The 21,685-nt window shown below is 33.9% G+C and overlaps 1 protein-coding gene across 3 annotated transcripts in view; it reads left to right on the top strand.

Moving 5' to 3' along the window:
- The window catches only part of ZNF280D (zinc finger protein 280D), a 165,225-nt gene that overhangs the window by 103,762 nt on the left and 39,778 nt on the right, over window positions 1-21,685 (top strand). Inside the window, exons 21-23 of one of the 3 annotated variants that reach the window (XR_004950104.1) lie at window positions 1-78; window positions 1,302-1,386; window positions 2,392-2,516. The gene's annotated coding sequence lies outside the window, so the exon portion shown is untranslated. Of the gene's footprint in view, window positions 262-1,301; window positions 2,518-21,685 lie in introns of those variants that run through there. The other 2 variants (XR_001598546.2, XR_004950103.1) reach the window with 2 other exon arrangements.

Genomic DNA, 21,685 nt, shown 5'->3' with positions numbered 1-21,685 from the left:
AAAACTGCTTGAGTCGGATTACCTTTGGCGCCTTTAGAAACTATTCTTGTTCAAGGAAATTTCATTTTAAAATTAGTGGTAGGATTTCATTCTGTATTCTTTAATTGATGCATGATTTATTTTAAATTAGTATAAGTACAGGGAAAATACTGCTAGTATTCACAGAGAATAGATTTGCTTTATAAATTCTTTCATTTCAAGAGAAATATCATAGTTTTTTATCTGTTCGGTAAATTAAAGAGGCTAAATGGGCAAAATATATTATTGACTTATTTTCTTGAATATTTGGGGATGGGGGTGCAAATATTTTCGTCTTTCCTGCTTCCAAGAAAAGATAGGGAGAGAGGGACCTATTAGCTGTCACCCTTCACCTGGTTGAAACATAAATCGATAGCAGAGAAAATTTCAGGAGTAATTTAAATGTTAGAAGAGCAGAGAGTAGGAAAAAATCTTTGTAAGGACCACTTTCTGAATCTCATTCAATTAACTGCCAAGCCTATGCTACAAAACCCTAGAGCACTGTTCCAAAATAAGTCTCCAAGTGACACTGTAATCCCTTTTGAGCTTTGGGTTGTCCTTTTTCTTGTCTCTATATACCTTTAGAGTACTGTCATTCAAAGTAGCTAATCAATGAACTGTTTATACCTTTTCACTATGAGAAGAGGAAGCTCCACCAAACTATAAGTTCTTCATTGAGAAAGTCTGGCAATGAAAACAGAAAAGTAGTTGAAATAAACACTGTACTTGGTAACATAATTGATTTATGTTCTCATATGATATCCTTATACCATATCTGATCAGGAACAAACAGTTCAGGATGCAAACCAAACCTTTACATTAGTGCTTTAGAACAGTGGTCTGCAAGCTTAGAAATTTCTTTTTGGGGCCAGATACTAACTAATTGTAGGCCATGTGGTCACAATTACTCAAGTGTTCCATTTAGTGTGAAAGCAGCTATAGATTGTATATAAATAATAGCCTGTTTGTGATTTGGTAAAACTTTATTTACAAAAACAATGTTGGCTGGGTTTAGCCCACGGACTACTGTAGTTTGCCTCCTCCAGCTTTCGAGAGTTTAGACTCCGTTGATATGACTATGAAAGCCAGTGACACACTTTAGTGACTGTTTCGCCTAACTACTAAGGTGCCTTACTATATTAGAGCTCCCTGTTACCTAGCAATAGAATTATGGATTAAAAGTACAGTTCAGTGACATTGATTTTGTGGGATGCACTTCTAATTTACATTGACAATCTAAATACCATATTTATTTGTGTTTCTTTCCCTTTGCATCTCTCCAGTGTTTTAGGAGGAAATTGGAATTGTTTCACGTTATAACGTTTTCAAGAGCTATTCCAAACATTTTTTTTTAAAGGAACTGACAAGGTATGAGTTACCTTGTTTTGGCTGTAAGTAAAAGATGAGGAAATCAAATACCTGGACAATTATTTGCCTAAAGTTACAAAGCCAAGATTTTAATTCAAATTGATCTGTTTTTAAAGTTATTGTTTTCTGCCATACCTATAGTTCTCAGCATTTATATTGAATGTTGCTTTTTGTAACACATATTTTTTGCAATTAACCCTTCCATTGATAGTAAAATTATAGTTTGTATTATTCCTACAGCGATTATATATATGTGGAATGGAGAACTTCTTAACCTAAAGAAAAGGACCTAATCTTTTTATAAATAGGAATTGAGGAATTTTACCTCATGAGGAGGGGTTAGCTAATCATTTTATTAATAGGAAAGATAGCATGTAATTTAAAGATACACTTTACATAATAAGTATAGAAGTTTTAGCATCATTACATTTTTGTAGGTTTTCATAATGTCATTTTTTTTACTTCATGGTTGACACAATCTTTTGTTTCATCAAAATTGTTACTCCACCACCAATCATTCCTGTCTTCAGTGAAATAGGACTTTTGTATGTATGTAAAAAGGCACTAAAAAAGGATTGTAAGTATTTCATTTTTATTAGATTACTATAACACTGACTTGTTTTCCAGCAAAGGAATTGCTGAAACAATGTACCTATTTCTAAGATTTAACAGAGAAAAACAGTTATTTTGTGTTTTCTTTTAAATGAGGCACATATGCAGATCCATGTAGACAAAATGAATAATCAAATAGATTTCTAAAAGTCATAGCAATGTTTAATTTTCAACTTAGCTATAAATTCAAAGATGCTTCATTTAGATCATCTTGTAAGGAAATAAAACATCTGTACCAAAAACTGTAACATCAGGGGCTGTGGTATCCTGGGTGAAATTACTTTTCTAGTTAACTAAAGGTAACTTTTAATTGCTTGTTAAAAGTGTTATAAAATCACCTTCATTATTTAAAAGAAGATACTAAGCATAATTTAGTCTTCTTTGATTACGTAGGGTGTCATCATTATGAAGATTATTGGATCAAGCTATAAATGAAGCTGTAGCTGCAGATGTTAATAGCCTGAATAACTGCTGATCACAGAAGTTACCTTGGATTTTGGTTTCCAGAAAATGCCCCAGGTACATCTGGGGTCATTTGACTTTTCCATATAATAGAATAACTGACTGTGTTACTCATGAATTCAACCTTTTTTTTTTTTTTCCAATTGAGGTATATAGTTAACATACTAGTTTCAGATATACAGTGTAATGATTTGATATATGTATATGTTTGCAAAATGATCACCACAATTAAGTCTAATTAGCATCCAACACCATTCCAACATCATACATAGTTACAGTTTTTTTCTTACAAGAATTTCCAAGATCCACTCTTCTAGCTACCTTCAAATATGGGCTATAGTATTATCAACTTTAGTCACCTGTACATTATATCCCTCTCACTAATTTATTTTATAACTGGAAATTTGTACCTTTTGACCCCATCACCTGTGTCACCTACCCTCACATCTGGCAACCACCAAGCGGTTCTCTATATCCATAAGCTCAGGAATTTTTTTTAGATTCCACATAAAATGCGGTCATGTGGTATTTATCTTTCTCTGACATATTTCACTTAGCACAATGCCCTCAAGGTCTACCCATGTTGCAAATGGCAAGATTTCATTTTTTTTAAATAAATGAATAATATCCACTATGCATATGTGTATATATCACATTTTCTTTAGCCTCTCATCCATACTATTTTCTAAAGTGGCTGTACTAATTTACAATCCCACCAACAGTGCACAAGAGTTCCCTTTTCTTCATATCCTTGCCAACACCTGCTTTTTTCTGTGTTTTTGATAATAGCCATTCTAACAGTTATGAGGTAATATTGTAGTTTGATTTGCATTTCCACGATTCTTAGTGATATTGAACATCTTTTCATGTACCTATTAGCCATCTGTATGTCTTTGGAAAATGTCTTTTCAGATTCTCTCCCCTTGTTTTAATTGGAATGTTTGGGGTGGAGAGGGGAGTGTTTGCCTTTTGCAATTGAGTTGTATGAATTCTTTATATATTTCAGGTATTAAGCCCTTATCAGATATATGGTTTGCAAATATTTTCTCCCATTCAGTAGGTTGCCTTTTAATTTTTTAATGGTTTCCTTTGCTGTGCAGAAGCTCTTTAGTTTGATGTAGTTCCACTTGTTAATTTTTGCTTTTGTTGCCTTTTGTTTGGTTTCAAATAGAAAAAAAAAAACACCAATTTTTATGTCAAGGAACTTACTGCTTATATTTTCTTCTAGTTTAATGGTTTCAGGTCTTACATTCAAGTGCTTAATCATTTTGAGATAATTTTTGTGTATGGTATAAGATAGTGGTCCAGTTTCATTCTTTTGCATGTGGTTGTTCAATTTTCCTAACACAATTTATCGAAGAGACTATCCTTTCCCTACTGTATATTCTTGGCTCTTTTGTTGTAAATTATTTGACCATATATACATGGGTTTATTTTTGGGCTCTGTTCTATTGATCTAGGTGTCTGTTTTTATGTTAATATCATAACCGTTTGATAGCTATAGCTTTGTAATAGAATTTGAAATCAGGGAGCATGATGCTTCTAGCTTTGGTCTTTCTCAAGATTCCTTTGGTTACTCAGGTCCTTTTTTTTTTTTTTTTCTTTTTTTGTGTCTATTCAGGTTCATCAGCCTTTTTTTAAAAAAAAAAAAATGGCTCCCCTCCTAAATGTTAAAGTAAAACATGCTATTTGTAGAGGATTTGGGAACTATAAACTATAGTTTTAAACTTTCAAAATACTTTATTTTACCCACTGTCTTAAAAATATGATATTAATTGCTCTGTATCAGAGGATAACAAACCCACAGTTGGCCATCTTTTTCTAAACAAAATTTTATTAGAAAAGAGCCGTGTCATTTGTTTATATATTGTCTGTTCTAGCTTTTGCACTACAACAGCACAGTTGTGCACAGCAGAGAACATGTAGCCCCATAAGTCTAAAGAAAAAATTTGCAAACCCCCACCCTTTATTTTTTTTGTAAGAGTCTATCATAATTTTATAACTGTTCTTTTATTTTCAGTATGATAAACACTACAGTGAAACTCTTTGCACATAAAATTTTGGTCCACATTTTTTATTACCTGTACTAGAATTCTTAAGTGTACAATTGATTAGATTGAAGAGTATTCAGTTTGTTTTTAAGTTGAAAAATAAATACCTACACTTATTTTAATTCTCTTACCTATAGTACTTATGGAAAGTTTCATGTCTTATTATAAACTTTTAAGAGTTGTGTTTATTTCTTTAGATTTTTTCTTTTTATAAACAACTTTTTTTAGCTGAATGTGATTTTTACTTCTGCTATTCACCAAATATTTCTAGGATGAAACCCTATGATTTGTTCCCAGCCAGTGAGTTGTGAGTACAAATAAATGACTTCTGGTTTGGAGCATTTAATTGTTGACCTGAGACTTCAGAATCCCCATTTTCCTCTGGCATGGTGACTCCTTACATTCGAGATTGCGATTGATCCATCAGGCTGGGTTCCTGAAGGAATATGATCAGAGCCTCCCTGTTTATTCCCTTGAACATGTAACATGAGGGAGAAATAAGCATTTGTTTTAATTTACTGCTGTTAGGAAATTCTTGTTTCTACAACATAATCTAGTCTATCCTGACTAATAAAGGAATTTGTCCTGAAAGTGGAGTGCTGCCATAAAAAACAAACAACAACAAAAAACAACTAAATTAAACCATATTGCACTGGCTTAGGAAACAAGTGATGAGGCTGCCTGAGGTGATCCACATTCCGTGGTGAAAGATTTGGTGAACTTGTTATACTTGGAGGACAAATAATATATTTAATAAAATCGTATCTTTATTGTAAGAGTTCGGATAACAAAATGATAATGCATGTTTTGTTTACTGTATTAGCTGCATTTGACAAGCTGTTTCAAGAAAGACGTGAACTCAGATGAGAAATTGTAGGGACAAAAGAGAATAAAAGGGGTCCAGAAATTCAGATACGTGCAGGGTTAGAAGAGGCAACAACTTCTCATCTCCAACCAGTAAAAGAAGAAGGCCTTTAAGCAACAAAGCTTTATTGAATCAAGAATACAGACATCACACTAATTATTTAAACTTCTAATTAGGTTAAGAGGAGGCCCCGTAGTTTCTTGGGAAATTTATATATTTTTCCAAATCTCAAAAAGTTGGTGAAACAGGAAAAATTATTGTAACTCTCCTGTAAGAATTAAAGCTTAGTAATCAATTTAGAGCCATTACTCATTTGAAGGAATCCACTGACGTCAAACCCAAAAGAAAGCAGGGAATGCTAACATGAGAAATCGGGAGTAAGGTCAACACTTCTAGGAACTGGAATGGAAGCACGTAAAAGGGAATTGGTCACAATCTAATCACTCAGTTTTATCTCTAGCTATTGCCATGCTGAAAGTATGTGTTCATGCACCTGTCTGCGTGACCAGTGAGTTATTCTTGTAAGTAAAATAAATATTAGAAGGTCTATATGCATAGTATACTTTGTATAAATTCTAGTAATGGTGTTCTGAGGAAACAACACATTGTGGAAGCAAAATAATTCCTTAAATGGCAATTTTGACTTGTGGTCTGTGTGATGTTGTTACCCTTGATAGGAGATCCAAATGTAACATTATACATTTCCCCCCATCTGCGCTTTAAGTTACCTGCAGTCACCCGTAGTCCAGAAATATTACATGGAAAATTCCAGAAATAAACAATTCATAAGTTTTAAATTGCATGCTCTTCTGAATAGCAGGATGAAATCTGATGCCATCCTGCTCCATTCCATGTGGGACATGAATCATCCCTTTGTCCAGAGTATCCACCCTGTATACATGCACTACCTGCTCACAAGTCACTTAGTGGCCATCTCAGTTATCAGATCAACTATTGCAGTATCCTAGTGCTTGAGTTCAAGTAGCCCTTATTTTACTTAATAATGGCCCCAAAGCACAAGTGTGTGATGCTGCTGATTTGGATACCCCAAAGAGAAGCTATAAATGCTTCCTATAAGTGAAAAGGTATGTGTATAGGGAGAAATATACAGAGTTTGAAGCTATCTAAGGCTTCAGGCGTCCGCTGAAGATTTGGAATGGATCTCAGATAAGGGTGTGGGAGTTGGTTGGGGGGGGGGGGGAAGACTACTGTATTCAAATATTATCAAATTTGTTGGCATTTCCAGTGCATGATTATTTGCCAAAGGCTACTACTTTTCTTTGCAAATATTTTAACAAGAAAGGCAAAGAAAAGTAAATGTTGCAGAACATTCTGAAATGAAATTAGAAACTGACCTAAACTTTAATTAGCAAAAGCAATATCAGTTTCAACTCCAAGACCAAAATCAGGGCAGACAAAATAGTTTCATCATTAAAAAGGAACAGTTTCTGTGAAGCCGACTGTAACCTAATGCAAACTTGAAGATGTTTTTTGATAGTCCTTAGTATTAGACTAGTAATACAAAAATGGAAGAATTTTCTATGTCTGAAATATTTGTTACAAAATAAAAAGAGTTGGATAGGGCAATTAATACATTGTGTGTTTTTAAATTTCATTTTAAGAATAACTTAAACATATTTGTGGTATTTCCAATTCTTAAAATGCTAAATTTTTATTTAGCATTTATAGTAATGCTCCTTTATTTAATGTCTTTTATCATAACTATCAGGTAGCGAAAGTGATATTGAAATATATAATCTTATCACAATACATTGGTTCATGCTAATAAACCATATATTATTATCTTTTTAACAGAAAATTTCTGAAACACTATATCACAGAAAAACAATTAGGTGTTTATTATGGTCATTCACAACTATTTAAAAATACGTTAAGTATAGTGTTATTGTTATGAACAGTACAGAATGATGATTCTGTATAATTTGGGGATTCCTGAGAATTCCCAAAAATTTTGATTCCTCATTCCCACAACCTAAATATTAATATCTTTCAGGAATTGGAAATGCCAATTACAAAATGACTTAGGAAACAGGTGCTAAAGTGTCAGTCTTCTTTCTACCAATGCCTGATGTGTTGAAGGTACTCCAACTCAGTATGGGGAGGAGCTGGGGGGAGCATGACTTTCAAGTGGTGGATGTGACCGTTGGCTCAATGCTGACTGGACTTACATACATAAGAAATATAATTTTTGATGGAGTTGTACTGTCAAAGAAACCATGAGTCTAAACTAAAAAGTTTGCTAATGACATAAAATTTTCTACATTAGATAGCAGATTGATAAAGTTGATTGGTCCCCAAATAGAACATATTTCCGAATGTCCACCTTCGATGTGGTCAGAAGGAAAGAATATCCTGGATAGTGGGGTTGATAACCTTGGACAGCAATTGATTAGGGATCGCTTCCCAGTGAGCAGAATCAGGTTCTAATCAAGGAATTTTTGTACCACTGGAGTAGAGGGTCTTTGTAACAGAGAATTGTTTTGGGCCAGTGACTACTTGTGTGCATCCATCTTTCTGTTTCTGAATAGGAGTGTTTATTACAGTTTTCTGTCTGTGTCAACCTGTATGTGTAGAGGACAGTTTTTTAGGTCAACAGATCAAAGGGAGACTAGTACATATCATCCCCTGATTTAGAGACTAGTGTGAGATACTGAACGTTGACCTCAATGCCATTAATATAATGGGACTTTTGAGTTATCTCCTTAGAGGAAAAGTGCATTTTGACTATAAAAAGGAGAGCGCATTGAATAACTATTGACCAGAAGAGTGGTCTGTGATTGCCATTAGAGCTATTCACCTTACAACTATTGGTTCTCTCCAGATAACTAGATACCTAACAGAATTATCCTTTCCTTACAGTTGTGATGGGGCCATCTGTCTGGGTCTGGCCTGTCAATTGAGAAATATACATATCGCTTCTGAACTGGAGCACTGAATTGCCAATTTCAGACCTTCTAGCCTCTTTCCTCTGATTAGTTTATTGGCAACGTTTGAGGTAGTGTTATAACAATGATGAACAAAAGAATCACTACTCTAATTTACAATGGACTTTAAAAATGAGTGAGAAATAAATTTTTGTTGCTTTCATTGAGATTTGGGGGTGGTTACTACAATGTAATTCTCACCTATCCTGGCTGATAATAACATCATGAAAATCTTTTCATGCCAGTGCCTGAGGACCTATCAGGATTTTCTAATCTTTTTAGATCTGTCTCAGCATTTCCTGTCTTTTACTATGCATAGTAATTTAATATTAGTCCCCAAGCAATTTTAAGAATTGTTTTATTGCATATTTTAAAAAATAGTTGTAAGACTTTCACTTCTGGCCAATTTGGAGTAGGAAAGACTGGATTTACCCCCCCCCCACCACCACCCCCCTACCCCCCACCCCCAGACTCCAAACAAAAACCAATATGTAACAATGGATTTTAAGACAATGAAATGACATCAGGAATGGAAGACAGTGATCCATGAAAAACAAAACAAATTAGGTGAGCTTTATGATTGCCTCCACTTACTGCCTTGAGAGCTTTTAAGCCGTAGCGCAGAGAGTGGGAACTGAGGCAAAAACTGGGAGATTCCCTGAGTTGAGAAGATAGAGCTTAAGAGTTTGGAGAGACCCAGACACTTAGAGTTCATAGTATAAAACTCAGAGAAGAGAGAGCCACACAGAGATTTGCAGTATTCCGCAGAGTATTATGTTGTGTGTAAAACAATCCTGGAATAGGGAAAAACAATTAGAAAGGTTTAGAGGAAATAGTGTCTGGTACTTTAAACAGGGCCAGAAACAGTGCCTGTTCCTACCAGCTAGAATGCATAAAGCATAATTCATGGAACACTGGATAGAGAACTCAGGAAGGTCTTGCCAGAGAACTAGTCCTAGACTGATACTGCTCTGTATTCAACTAAAAAATCATCAAAGCAAGACCTGAAAGAGTTAAGTAATTTCCACATAAATATACTGTATCCCAGGAAAAAACTCAAAATAAATAGTAATACAAAAGTATCAAGTACCCACAAAGGTAAAATTTACAATGTCTGGTCTCCAATAAATGATTACCAGATATATGAAGAAGCAGAAAATCATGACCATGGTGAGGAAAATAGCCAAAGTTATCCAGAACTGACACAGGTGTCAGAATTAGGACATTAAAACAGTTATATAACTATCTTCAAAAAGTTAGGAAGATATTTTAAAAACCCAGATTGAACTTGAGATGTAAAATCTGTGACATCTGGGATAAAAATTAGTCTGATGGTATTAATGGCAGATGGACATACAAGAAAAGATCAGTGAATTTGAAGACAGCAATAGAAACTATCCAGTGAGCTATGGAACAATGTCATAAGGCCTAATATTTTCCAAACTTGAAAACTATAAACTCACAGATCCAAGAAGCTCAACAACCTCCAACACAAAATATATGAAGAAAACTTACAAAGACAATATAATCAAATTGCTCAAAACCAGTAATAAAGAGAAAATTTTAAGCAGCCAGATAAAAAAAGACATATTACATACAAAGGAACAAAGAAGGATGACATAAGATTTCCTTAAAAGTACTGAAAGAAAAAATTTACTCGATTATATTTCCAGAAAAATGTTTGTCAAAAACTAAAGCAGAGACTTTTTCTGAATTTATCACCAAGAGATCAGCACTACAGGAAATTCTAAGTCTTGCATGCAAAAGATATACACCTGAGATCAAATTACTTAATTGTGTTGTTCAAATATTCTATAGCCTTAGTGTTTTTTTTTCCCTTGATTTATTAATTAGAGAAATATTTTAAAATCTCTGGCTCTAATGATGGATTTGTCTATTTATAGCTGTAATTTTATCAATTTATGCTTTAATTTGAGATTATATTATACATACAAGTTTAGTTTATTTTTCTTGTGAATTGAGACGTGTTATGTAGTGACCCTCTTTATCTCTGGTATTGCTTAAAATTCATTTTGTTTGATACAGCTGTACAAACTTTCAGTCTTTCTGAAAATCCAGACAATCTTTGTGTTTTAATAATAGTATTTAGTCCACTATATTTATGGTAATGATCAATTTTGTACATTCTATTGCTCTTCCTTTATCTTTATCTTGTCTTCTTTTTAAACATTTTTTCTCATCTTTTTTTTTATATATTATTGGTTTAAAAGTACTGAAAGAAAAAGCTATTACCCTAAATTATATTCCCAGCAAAAATGCTTGTCAAAAACAAAGACTTTTTCTGAATTTGTCACCAAGAGATTTGCAATACAAGAAATGCTGATCTTTTCAGATTCATCCTGACATTTTTTAAAAAATCTTTTTAGTCAGTACCCCCAGGAATTATACAATGTATCCTTTAGTTTATTCAAGTCTAAAGTTAATTATATTTACCTTTTTCCCCAAATGAAGACTAAAAACACTTAAATTCCATTTGAGACCACATACTCCTTCCTAAAGGTGGCTTCTGCTACTCAATTCTAGTCCACCGCTGCCAATTAGAAATGCAAGTTCAGAGTGGGATATGAAATCTATTGATTTTTAAGCGTTGGCCAAAAACGTGTGAAGAAAACAAAAACATGTTGACAGTTCAGCAGTTATAGGTCTCTGCTTGGGCCTAAGAAAGAAGTTTCATCATGGCTTTATTCAGTAGCGGGTGCAGCCATTTTCACACAGAGACCCCTGCCATATGTGTGGTGCTTTCTTCCCTGTTACATCAGAAAAGTAAAAACTTTTAGTAACCTCTGCTCGGCACTCCGGAAATTATACCAAATATCCTTAATTTATTAATGAAGTTAATAAATTATTTTTAACCTAATCCCAAATAAGGATGTAAAAACACTTCAATTTCAATCACCTGTGGAAGAGTAAGGTGGCAGCTGTGTATTAAGTTGCAGTCCACGATTGAAACTAGAAACAAAGGCCCAGTCCTTGATGTTTCAGTTCCTAGGGTTTTTTTTGTTTTTTGTCTGTCTGTATGTTTGGGGTTTTTTTTTTGTTTTTTGTCTTGGCCAATATGTTGGTGGTCAAACGAACTATTTACAAACCAGAAATGGCCAACAAGCCAGTTTTTAGCTTCTGCTGGAAACTAATAAAGAGCTAATTTTACTATTCATTCGTTCATACATTTATTCACTAAATGTTTATTGGGCCCTGTGACAATTAATTAAAATTATGTGTCAACTTGACTGAGCAAAAGGATGCCCAGATAGCTAGTAAAACAGTTATTTCTGGGTGTGTCTGTCAGGATGAATATGGAAAAGATTAGCATTTGAATTGATCAACTGAGTAAAGCAGATGGGCCTTCTCACTGTGGGTGGGCATCATCCAATTCCTTGAGAGCCCAAATAGAACAAAAAGGCAAAGAAAGCTGAATTTGCTCTCTCTGTTCTTGAGCTAAGACATCCATCTTCTGATGGATGCTCCTAGTTATCGGAATTTCTGACTCAGACCTGGACTTACACCACCAGCCCGCATATTCTCAGGCCTTGGGACTCAACCAAATTATATTACCAGCTTTCCTGTTCCTCCAGCATGCTGCTTACAGCAGATCATGGGACTTCTTGGCCTTCATAACCATGTAAGCCAATTGTTTCTGTCTCTGTCTCTGTCTCTGTCTCTGTCTCTGTCTCTGTCTCTCTCTCTCTCTCTCTCTCTCTCACACACACTCACACACACACACACACACACACTTCTCTGGAGCAGCATAATACTGGCCCCTACAATTGTAATATGTGTTAATCTTTTGTTTTAACCACTTGATGAGCAATGCCTCTAAATGTTTGACAGAGCTAATTCGCATTAGAAGACCCCCACTTCATTCCAGAGTTCTAAGAATTTCTCTTGAGGAAATGAACATATCAGTCTGGCTCACTTAGATTTACCATCGTAATTACCAGTTTGTCTTTATTCCTTCTCGTATTTCAAACGTCTATCTCAGTTCTGCCTGAAGTATATCCTTCTTAATGCTTTTCGGTAGGGGGTTTTCAGATTTCAGATTCTCAGTTTTTGCTTGATCACAATGTCTTTATTTTAATCCTCATTATGGAAAGTAATTTTCTAAGTGTAGAATTATAAATTGGATAGTAATTTTCATTTAGATATTAAAAAAAATTTACTTTTTTATGACTTCTGTTTGTTGCTAAGATGTCACAGCTGTTCATCTAATTGTTGCTTCTCTCTGGCTGATTTTAAGATCTTTTAGTCTTTTGTGCTCTATAGATTCATATAGATTTAATGAACAGATATATATTTCTTTTTATTATCTTGATTGATTTATAAAAGTTTGAATCTATGAATTGTTGACTTTCTGAAACATTCTCAGACACTGTTCAAATATTGTTTCTACTCTATTCACTCTAAAACTCTAAGTTTCTGTTATACTTTTTTACTCCATCCTCCTCTTAACCTTATGTTTTACTCTGGGCTATCATCTGCGTAATTTATTCAGTTCTTCTACTATATTATCTTTAGGTCTGTCCAACCTGCTGTTAACCACATTCATTAAATTTCTAAAATTTTAATTATTATTTTTTATCATGGATATTCTCTTTGATTTTTTCTTCTACTCTGCTTGTGATTTACTCATTTTCAAGCTCCTCTTTTATTGAAGCATATTAAGCAAAATTATTTTGATTTGTGTCTGAATATTCTGATATCTGAAGTTCTTTCAGGTCTGATTTTGCTTTCTAGTGTTTCTGCTTGTTCTCACATATGGCGTCTTATGTCTTTGATGTTCAATCATTTTTTTATTGTGATTTTCCTTACACGGTACTTTTTAGAGGCCTGGAATAAAGGAAGTTTCCTCCAAAGAGGGTCAGACTGTGTCAGGCATCTGGAGGCATTACTAGTTCATCACTACTTTTAATTCATGATTTAAGGTGGACTACCAAAACAACATAAATTTGGGCTGCAAACCTGCTTGAAGGTCAGCTTATGAATATAAATTCTCAGGAGAAATCTTCCCTACCCTGAACATGCCACAGTTTAAGACAGATATTTTTCTCGCAATCCAGTGGTTGAGGAAGCCGTGTGAACGTCTCTAATTCACCCTCATACCAAGGAGGAGTAGACCTTTGTGGGCTCAGGTTTGTAAGACAGTCTCCTATTAGACATATGCTTCATTTTCCTTCTTCAGGGACAAGACTGTAAAAACTGATGCTCAGATTTAGCCAGTTCAGCAAATGTGCTCAAAGCAGAATCCAATTTTGGTGTTCAAACTCTTTGGGTTTCTTCCTGCATTCAGTAAGTTTATCTCCTGAGTTTTCTTTCTTGCTCACTCAATTATGGATGCATTTAAGAAGATTTTTTAAAATTTTATCCAGACTTTTTGCTTATTTTCAGTGAATTCTTTTCTTGGCTGTCTTTCTTCTGTTAACTTTCATCATATGGTTTGAGATTTTCATCTGCAGATCCATTTCTAGTGGGAGTATTTTCTCCATTGCTTCTTTCTATATTCATTCTTCCAAGTTTGGCTATTTTGTGGTTTTCTCCCTCTAGTCATTCAGGACACTAGTCCAAAACTAGGCCTCTGTGGTTCTCTTTATCTTCCATTTATTTGCTGAGACTTTATATCTTTCTACTCATTTTAAGAATATTTGCCCTTACTTCCTGAAATACTTTTGTAATAGCTTCTTTAGTGCTTTGCTCAATAATTTAAAACATCAGTGTCAAATTAGCATTGGTATATGTTGATTATCTTTTTCTCATGTGAGTTCAGATCTTTCTGGCTCTTAATATACTGAGCAATTGTGGCCTGTATCCTGGATGACTTGAATACTATATTATGAGACTCTGGATTCTGTTTAAATCCAATGGCGACTGTTGTTGATATTTTTATTTTAGCAGTCAATTAACCTGGTTGGGTTCAGGCTGCAAGCTCCAGCCAGACATCTGTGGGTTGTGGTTTCAATGTCAGTTCTATTTTTGAAGGCTTCACAGTTTTATTCAAATATGTCTCATGTATGCTGCTCAGTGGCTAGTCTGAATCCTGGCTAAGTGGTCTCTCTCTTAGTTCACTTCTCTGCTTTCAGTATGTTGTTAATTATGAGAACCACACATATCTTCCTCAGAAGTGATACCAAGAGTTCATAAACAATTTTATCAGGTAATTGTCCAAAACCTCTAAGTAGTGTCCTCAGTGCTTACCAATTCCCTAGGGCTCCCTTTTGATCCTCTGTCTATAATGCTGGGGCTTTATTTACTTCATTCTGCTACGTATTTACCATAACTGCCCACTATGTCAGGGCTAAGTGGAGGGAGGTCCATGAGACTTTACAAAGCAATGGAGATCACCTCACCTTCTTGATACTACAACTCCTCTGATTGGAAATCTTCCTTCCTTCAGAGTTTATGGTGCTTGTGGGTCTTATAGCTACTACAAGCCCCCCTAGTTTGGTCTTTGAGCCTGAACTAGAAGACTTCTTTGGAATTTCTTCCTGGCCACACCAATGCCCATTTCCTCATTTTAGGCTGCCTTAAATCCAGATTGAGGGATACTGGGGGATGAAAATAGTTTACTCACCACTGATTAGGTGGTACTTTGAATTCTGTCCTCCTTCTCCAATCCACCTACTATGACTTACTTTTCAGTGTACTCAAAAAACTGTTACACGCATTTTGTCCAGGTTTTATGACCTCATTCAGTGGGAGAGTGAGAATAGAGAGTGTGCTTACTCCATCTTACCCAGAACTGGAATCCTTATAGAAATTTTGTAATTAAAATAGCAAGAGAGACTGTTTATTCATAAAAATAAAAATAAAAAAAATTAAACAAATTTGACATGTAAGCAGTTACAGTACCATCCTAAAGTTTTCTTAAAACTTTCCATAGAAATTTAAGGAAAATTTTAGGTTGCAACCAACTTTAAAATTTCACCAAACCAAAAGCAGGTCAGAAATGCCTGCTGTGTTAGCGTCCCAGTTACAGATTACAGAAAAGCTACTCGGGTTGATTTAAAATGAAAAAATGCTTACAAAATAAGTATTATATGAAGGCAAAAATATCCAAGTCAGAAATGAAAGTCAGGACATTACTACCAACCTTAGAGAAATAAAAAGGACTATAAGAGATTACCATGAACAATTGTATGCCAAAAAGCTAAATAACCTAGATAATAGACAAATTCCTAGAAACACAAAAATTACCAAAATTGAAATAGAAAATCTGAATAGAGCTATATAACAAGTAAAGAGATCGAATCAGTAATAAAAGCCCTCCCAATAACACCAAAAGAAGTTCAGGGCCAGAAGGCTTCTCTGGTGAATTCTACCAAACATTTAAAGAAGAATCAGTACCAAGCCTTCTCAAACTCTTTCAAAAAATGGAACCTCGTTTTGTGAGGTTAGCATTACCTTGATAGCAAAGTCATATAAAAACATCACAAGAAAACTACACATCAATATTCTTTATGAATATAGATGCAAAAATTCTCAACAAAATGTTAACAAGTCAAATCCAAAAGCATATTAATTGATTAAACACCTTAATCAAATGGGATTTATCCTGGGAATGCAAGGGTGGTTCAAAATAAGAAAATAAATCGCAGTAATAGAATGAAGGAAAAATACCACACCATCATCTCAATGAGTACAGAAAAAAAGTGACAAAATTCCACAAAATTCCACACCCTTTACGATAAAACCTCAGAAAACTAAGAATGGAATAAAATTCCCTCAATATGAAAAAGGATAGTTATAAAAAATGCACAACAAAAATAATACTCACTGGTGAAAGACTGAAAGCTTTTTCCCTAGGATTAGGAATAAGACACAGATGCCTGCTTCCACAACTGCTGTTCAACATTGTACTGGAAGTTCTAGCCAGAGCAATTAGGCAAGAAGAGTAAATAGACAGCATTAGATTAGAAAGGAAGAAATAAAACTATCTCTATTCACAGATGACATGAGCTCATATATAAACAATACCAAATAATCCACAAGAAAGCTACTAGAGCTAATTTTAAAAATCAGTAAATTTTCAGAGTACAAGATCAAAGCTCAAAAATTAGTTTGTTTTTATATATTACCAATGAACAATCTAAAAAGGAAAGTAAGACAATTTCATTTATAATAATATTCAAAAGAATGAAATACCTAGGAATAAATCAAACCAAGAAAGTGAAATATTTGTGCACTTAAAGCTACAAATTATTTTCAAAAGAAATTAAAGAGGACCTAAATAAATGGAAAGACATCCTATGATTATGGATTAGGAGACAATATCATTAAGATGGCAATACTACTCAAAGTGACCTACGGATTAAATGCAATCCCTAGAAAGTTCCAGAGGCCTTTTTTTTGCAATATCGCAAAAGCTAATTCTCAAATTCATATATAATTGCAAGGGGCCCCAAATAGCCCACAGGATCTTAAAAAAGAACAAAGCTAGAAGACTCAAAATTTTACTACAAAGCTAAATCAAAACAATGTGGTAGTAGCATAAGGACAAACATATAGATCATTTGATAGAATTGAGAGTCTAGAAATAATCCATATATCTATGACAAATGAATTTTTTTCCAATTTTTTTATTGTGGTATACTACATAAAATTTACCATCAACCATTTTTAAGGATACAGTTCAGTGATATTAACTACATTCATATTGTTGAGTAACCATCACCACCATTCATCTCCAGCACTCTCTTCATCTTATAAAATTGAAATTCTATTAATAACAAACAATAACCCATTACTCTCCCTTCCCTCCAACCCCTATCAACTACCATTTTACTTTCTGTCTCTTGATTTTGACTACTCTTAAGTACCTCATATAAATGGAATTATACAGTATTTGTCTTTTTGCAGTTAGCTTATTTCATTTAGCTTAAATATCCTCAAGGTTCATCCATGCTGTCACATGTGTTCAAATTTCATTCATTTTAAAGGCCGAATATTATTTCATTGTATGTATATACTACACTTTGTTTATCCATTTATCCATAGATGGACACTTGAGTTGCCTCTGTGTTTTATCTATTATGAATAATGCTGCTATGAACATAGTACAAATATCTCTTCAGGATCCTGCTTTCAATTCTTGCAGAAAAGAACCAGTCAAAATTCATAAGAAACACTGTACTCAGGCTATACTAGACAGAGAAATTACTGTGCCTAGGACCGAAGTACCACAATTAAAAACCTTTATAGTTAATTTATATGTAGTCAAAGTTGAGAACTACTGGCCTAGAGCATCATAGCACATAATAGGCATCCAATAAAGAGTTGAATGATTGACTAATTCTTACCTTGAGAAAGGCAATAAGGGCACCTTGAAAGTATCAGCTCGGTGATGAATGTGTGGCTTTCAGAAGCATAGTTACTGATGCAAAATTGTCATGGATAGATTGGGACAGGTTTAAAACCTGATTCTGGAGGGTACTTAATGATATGGGCAGGGAATAATCAGTTCTTTCCTAGGACAGAGAATGAGAACCTTCTTATTATCAGCAGTTAACCCACCAAAATTTTGTTGCTAGAATAATGAGTGGGCACCTTTAAAGCTACTTTCAGATTTAAAGAACCAATAGGTGAAAGATAAAGACTTATAAATCTTTGGATTAGGCCCAGAAATTAAACTTTTGTGGCCAAACATATTGTCTCCAGTAGTCGTTTCTACCCTACATACCAAAAATGCCTTTAGGATAAGGAAGATTTGATCTGTCCTCAAAATGCCTGTATTACTTCACATCCACCAAGCTTTGAGAGTTGGCATTTTACTCTCAGCTAGCCTGCCTTTGGTTTCCCATGAACTTTTCACCTGGAAATGTAGTAGAACACACTAGATTCTAATGGAAAATTGTTTCCAACTAATGAATTTATTTAAGCAGTCACCTTTCCCTGTGAACCTCTTCTTAAAATTTGTTTCATTATATATAAAAGCTTGAAGGCTTGCAAGAAGTGTTTAACCTTTAGCTGTTGAACTATAGTTACTTAAATGAAGACTATTGCTGATTGCCTAACAGAAGCATGTGTACTCGAGTGAGGTGGTTGTTGTTTGGCTGACTTTCGGAGGGGGATAGCATTGATTGGCTGATTACTGATGTGAAGTTATTAATGGATTAGATAGAACATGTTTAAAACTGGTTCTGGGTGTTGTAGGGACAATAGATGTTTGGCCCTTTTCTAGAAGAATAAGAACTTTTTATTCTCAGCACTTTGTTACTTATTTTACTCATAAGTAGACACAATATCAACATTTCTAAAAAAATATGCCGTACTTTGGTTCTAAAGCGTGCAAATAGGAGTGCTGTGTAAATAAGAGTTCTCTGGAAGATAAATAAGGTTCATTACAGCTGGGTTAGGCAAAGATAGACAAATTTCACTATTGCAGAAGTTTTCAGAATACTAATATTTACAGCATGAATCTACATTTGGGAAATATAGTATTTGGCTTTATATAAAGTTATTTGACGTTTTTATTCTTGAGAAAGATTTCATAGGAGTAGAGTTCCTCAAAGTACATTTTGATAAGTACTATTCTGGATGACCATTTAAGTTAGGAATTGGCAAAGTTTGGTCTGAAATGACCAATTTGGTCCTGCTGCCTGTTTTTGTACAGCCTTTGAGCTAAGAATGGTTTTTGCCTTTTTAATAGTTGAAAAAAAATTAAAGGATAATATTGTGCAATACCTGAAAATTACTTAAAATTTAAATTTCAGTGGCCTTGAATAAAGTTTTATTGGAACACAACCACACTCATTTGCTTACAACAGCAGAGTTGAGTAGTTGCAACAGAAATCATATGTAGAACTCTTATCACTTCATACTGCTGCTTGATGTCACTAAATCACAGTGTTGCAATTATAACTAAACAGTGCTTCAGGTGTCAGGTGTACTGCCATAGTGCAACATTTTATTTTATTTTTTTATTGCCAGTGCATTCTCATCATGTCAAAACAAGTGAGAAAGGTAAAAGTGTACTCAAAATGTCATGTTTTTAAGGCCCAGTGGAGTGTGGAATGTTTTGTTATCTAATTAGATGGAAAATTATTTTATTTATTGTGTAATGACATTATAGCTGTGCGATAACACACCCTAAGGTGATATTGTAGATCAGAAGAGAGAGAAAGCCCCATTCAACTTGGCCTTACTTCACATCATACATGAAAATAATTCCAGGTAGATTATAAATCTAAGTGAAATAAAAATTTCAGAGATAATGTAGTAGAAAGTTTTCGTAAACAGAATAGAAAAAGCATTAACCGTAATGGAAGAGTTATCAATCTGAGTACATTATAATTAAGGTGTGTATATTAATAATATACCACAGTATATTATTAAAATTATTATATAAAATAATAAGGCAAGCCACAATTCTTTAGAATTTAAATGGCCAATTTCATGACAACAAAGAGTTAATCAAATGACCCTTGTGTCAAGTTCCATTTCAGTCACAGAGCTCAAAGCAGAAAAGAGCCAATAAAGAGCCAACTAACCTTTCCTAGTTTCATAATGTATAATAAGTTTATAATATTTATTCTCAAATATAAAAGTTAATTTATCAAATGAGTGATAAATGACATTGATATTAATATTAATAAGCAATACTTTGAAAAGAACACAGTAGATGATATTAGAGCCAGTATCTTCAAACATTTTACTAATAAATTATTTGTTTTTCATTTGTATTATACCAACCACAACATTTGTAAGGCACTAGTTCTTTTAGATACAGAATTAAACCTGACTAAATTGAAAAGGAAACACATTACAATGCAATTATCCATGTGGTTGTCATTTAGAACCCTGGCTCTACTGAAATAATCATTATACTAGTAAATAAACCTTGACAAAACCAGTACATTACTTAATGTTAGTAGATACATTAGCTTTATTGTAGCTGGTGGGCAAAGACAATTTGATCAAACTCCTAGAGGATTACACATTTCCCAGTGAAATGTTTTTCCATCCTTTGCTTCATCTGGTAAATATAGGAACCATTAGCAACTTAAATGTGGCCAGTTTAGGTCAATAAAAACTATGAATACAAAATTTTAAAGTTATTAAACTCAGGAACAGAATCTAACTAATGGTAATGTGACCTCAATCAAATGATTCTATGGTTTTCATATGTAACTACCAAAAACAATCATCAAAAGGGTAGAGTATTAGTCTTCTAAAAAAATTTTATGTAACCTAATTCTTCATGGTAAGAAAAGTTTTTTAAAATGTCTTTCAGCAGGAAGTAGTAAATGGGAAATCTCTGTGCTTTCCCTCAATTATGTCACGAACTTAAAACTGCTATAAAAAATACATTTAAAAAAAAGACAACTAAAAAACACTCCCCCTTTAGTGACATTCACTTCTTAACAGTCCATTGCCTGCAGTTTGGTCATGTGGCCGTACGTAGCTATTATCAGGGGCCAGGAAATGTAATTTTAATCTCAGCTGACATATGCCTACCAGAAAGAGAAGAGATATTGCTGGGAATAATTAACACCACTATACCAGGTAACAACTTTAGTCAAGTAACTTGATCCCTGTATCCTCCATACACAAGAGAGTGTCTGGATATAGCAGAGGCGATAAGAAGGATGAATACATGGGAAAATGAAAGGTAAAGTTCTTCTCTCAATGCAATGTTGAAACCTAGCCTGTTGTTTTTACCTCATTCGATATATTTGTACCTAATACTTAAGTCATTGTCATTTTAATAAACATTATTGTTTGGAAGGAGTACAAGACAAACTTTTTTTTCAGATATGGGAAAACAGAAGACCTTTATGATATTCACCATCTATTTATTATGTGCCAAGCACTATACTAAATATTGTATATCCATAATCTCTCGCAATTTTATTTGGAAATACAGGTATTATAATCATTTAGAGATGAGGAAAGTAAGACTTAGATAAGTTAAATAACTCAGAAGAGCTGAAGCTGTGGTTCAAAATGAATGTTCTTTTATAGGCAGTTGAAACCAAAGTCTAAATTGAGAAATATTTGGCGACTTATTAGGGAAGACATGTCATATGTCCCAGTCCCTCCCTCATCCTCTCTCCCCTCTAGCCGACACCAGAATGTTCTCTGTATTTGTGAGCTTGTTTTCGTTTAGTTTGTTCTTTTTGTTCTTTAAATTCTGCATATAAGGGAAATCATATGGTATTTATTCTTTCTCTCTCTGACTTACTTCACTCAACATAACAACCTCTAGGTCCATCCATGTTGTTGCAAATGGTAAGATTTAATATTTTTATGGCCGAACAATATTCCATTGTATATTTAGGACACTGTGCTAAGTGAAATAAGGCAGCCTCAAAAAGACAAATATTGTATGATTCTACTTATATGAGATACTTAAA

This window comes from Rousettus aegyptiacus, unplaced genomic scaffold (assembly GCF_014176215.1).
Source record: "Rousettus aegyptiacus isolate mRouAeg1 unplaced genomic scaffold, mRouAeg1.p scaffold_m13_p_3, whole genome shotgun sequence".
NCBI lineage: Eukaryota > Metazoa > Chordata > Mammalia > Chiroptera > Pteropodidae > Rousettus > Rousettus aegyptiacus.
This window is presented reverse-complemented; position numbering and strand designations above follow the sequence as displayed.